General features: G+C 44.1%; 1 protein-coding gene across 2 annotated transcripts in view; it reads left to right on the forward strand.

The window, feature by feature from the left end:
• Window positions 1-2,798, forward strand: part of ADGRE1 (adhesion G protein-coupled receptor E1) — a 60,007-nt gene that overhangs the window by 4,766 nt on the left and 52,443 nt on the right. The window lies entirely within an intron of this gene.

Consider the following 2,798-nt stretch of genomic DNA (forward strand, 5'->3'; position numbering starts at 1 on the left):
TTGAGATGGAGTCTCGCTTCATCACCCAGGCTGAAGTGCAATGCTATGATTTCAGCTCACTGAAACCTCCACCTCCTGGGTTCAAGTGATTCTCCTGCCTTGGCCTCCCAAGTAGCTGGGATTACAGGCATGTGCCTCCACACCTGGCTAATTTTTGCATTTTTAGTAGAGATGGGGGTTTCACCATCTTGGCTAGGCTGGTCTCAAAGTCCTGACCTCAAGAGATCCACCCGCCTCGGCCTCCCAAAGTGCTGGGATTACAGGTGTGAGCCACCATGTCCGGCCTAGTTTCTTTACCCACTTGTTGATTGATGGGCATTTGGGTTGGTTCCATATTTTTGCAATTTCTCAATGTCCTCTTCTTTTTCCTCCCTTTCTTCCTCCTCTTCCTCCCCCTCCTCCTCTCCTTCCTTTCCCTCCTCCTTTTCCTCCTCTTCCTCTTTGTCTTTGGGGGGTCTTTAAAAATTAAATTATCCTTTGGAAGTTAGTAATGAAGACTGAATTTAAACAGAGGCAGGATTCTGACAAACCCACTTTTTTGACGATAATAAACCCAGTGCTTTATTTAATCTGTATAGTAACGTAGAACACATCTAAAGTACGGTAAACAACACTACAGAAAAAAAAATGTGCTGGTTTAAAAACCTTTCTTTACCCTGTGTTGTATGTTTGTTTCTTTTTCCTCCCATGCTTGCATTTGATAAAAGATTTGTTATTTTCCTGCATTACGATAAACTTTAAATTTATCCTGATATGGTTTGGCTGTGTCCCTACCTAAATCTGATCTTGAATTGTAGCTCCCAGAATCCCCATGTGTCAGGGAAGAGACCCAGCGGGAGCTCATTGAATCATGGAGGCAGGTTTTCCCATGCTGTTCTTGTCATAGCATCTCGTGAATTAAGTCTCATGAGATCTGATGGTTTGATAAAGGGTAGTTCCCCTGCACACGCTTTTGCCTGCCGCCATGTAAGACATGCCTTTGCTCTTCCTTCACCTTCCACCATGATTGTGAGGTCTCTCCCACCAAGCTGAACTGTCAATCAATTAAACCCCTTGCCTTTATACATTACCCAGTCTTGGATAGGTCTTTATTAGCAGCATAAGAACAGATGAATACAATCCCAAGTTACTTTTTTCTGAAAATTATTTATGTTCTATTGTTTTTTTAAGACATGAGCTGTCTTTCGTAGATTTTTTTTTTTTTTTTTTTTTGAGATGGAGTCTCACTCTTGCTCCCCAGGCTGGAGTGCAGTGGCACAATCTTGGCTCACTGCAACCTCCACCTCCTGGGTTCAAGCGATTCCCTTGCCTCAGCTTCCTGAGTAGCTGGGATTACAGGCACCCACCACCACGCCCGGCTAATTTTTGTATTTTTAGTAGAGATGGGCTTTCACCATATTGGTCAGGCTGGTCTTGAACTCCTGACCTTAGGAGATCTGCCTGCCTCAGCCTTCCAAAGTGCTGGGATTACAGGCATGAGCCACTGTGCCTGGTCCCTTTGTAGGATTTTTTAAAAAGGGCTTTATTGAGATGGTTGGGAAAACTTTTTCAAGGAAGTGATGTTCCAGTGGACTTAAAGGATGGATGAATTGATGTTACCCAGGCAAAAAGGCAGGGTGGGATACGGCGTGACTGATGGCCAGAACAGTGGGTGCAAACGTCCTGAGGTTGGAAAGAAGTTGGGGGACCGAGCGAAGGTGAGTGTGACTGATGGCACAGGGCAGGAGATGAGATGGGAAGCTGAACAGGTACCTAGTCCCACAAGACTGGGTTGTTATTCTGGACTTGGGTGGGTTTCAGTTGTGAGGGAGAGGGCTAGAGGAAGAGGATGATGGAAAACTTACAGCATTAAGAGACCACAAGTGATAAAATATCGGAAGTCTGCATAAAGAAATGTTGCCTCTGCAGATGAAAGAGGAAGCTGGAAATGAGAAGAGAGATACCATCTGAGGCCTCATGCAGGGAAGGGAAATAAACCAGGCACATTATAGGAGCAAAGAACTTAGATCTCAAAACTGAGTGTGTAACATAAACAGGGTGAATAATGTCAGTCACGATAATCCATTCCTTCTATTTTTATGATACTTTTTAGTTTTTCCATACTACCAATGGATGTTGGCATTATCGTTGGTTCCTCTCTTTTCACTACTCACAACCAATCCATTGGCAAATTTTGTTAGTGTTGCTTTAAAAAAAGGTCTGAATTGCATTCCCTCCATTGCTCCCCTCTGCGTTGTATCCACTGACATTGTTCACCTGGACAAGTGCAGTCACCCCGTCCTCGGTCAGTTTGTTTCTGATCTTCTATAGTTCGTCTTCCAACCAGTGGCCAGAAGGCTCATGTTAAAACCGTATGCTGTGTCCCCACTCTGCTCTAAATCCTCCCATGACTCCCATCTTTCTTTGGTACAAAGCCCAAGTCTACTACTGATCATAGCCAAGAACCCACAGACCCTACTTTGAGTGGCAAGTGTCTAGGGTCTTCGAGGTACCTTATTAAATTTGATTGGTGGCTGTATCAAGTTTCCTAGGGCTGCTTAAAATGACAGAAATTTATTCTCTTGAAGTTCTAGAGGCCAGAAGTGTGAAATATAGGTATTGGCAGGGCCAGTCTCTCTCCAAAGGCTGTAGGGCAGAATCCGTTCCATGCCTTTTCTTAAGGCTTTTGTTCTTACTAGCAATCCTTGATGTTCCTTGGCTTTTAGACGTATCACTCTGATCCCGGTTTCCACTGTTGCACGGCACTGTCCCTGTGCACGTCTGTGTGTCTCTTCTCTTCTTTTTTTTTTTTTTTTTTT

This window comes from Colobus angolensis, unplaced genomic scaffold (genome assembly GCF_000951035.1).
Source record: "Colobus angolensis palliatus isolate OR3802 unplaced genomic scaffold, Cang.pa_1.0 Scaffold22, whole genome shotgun sequence".
NCBI lineage: Eukaryota > Metazoa > Chordata > Mammalia > Primates > Cercopithecidae > Colobus > Colobus angolensis.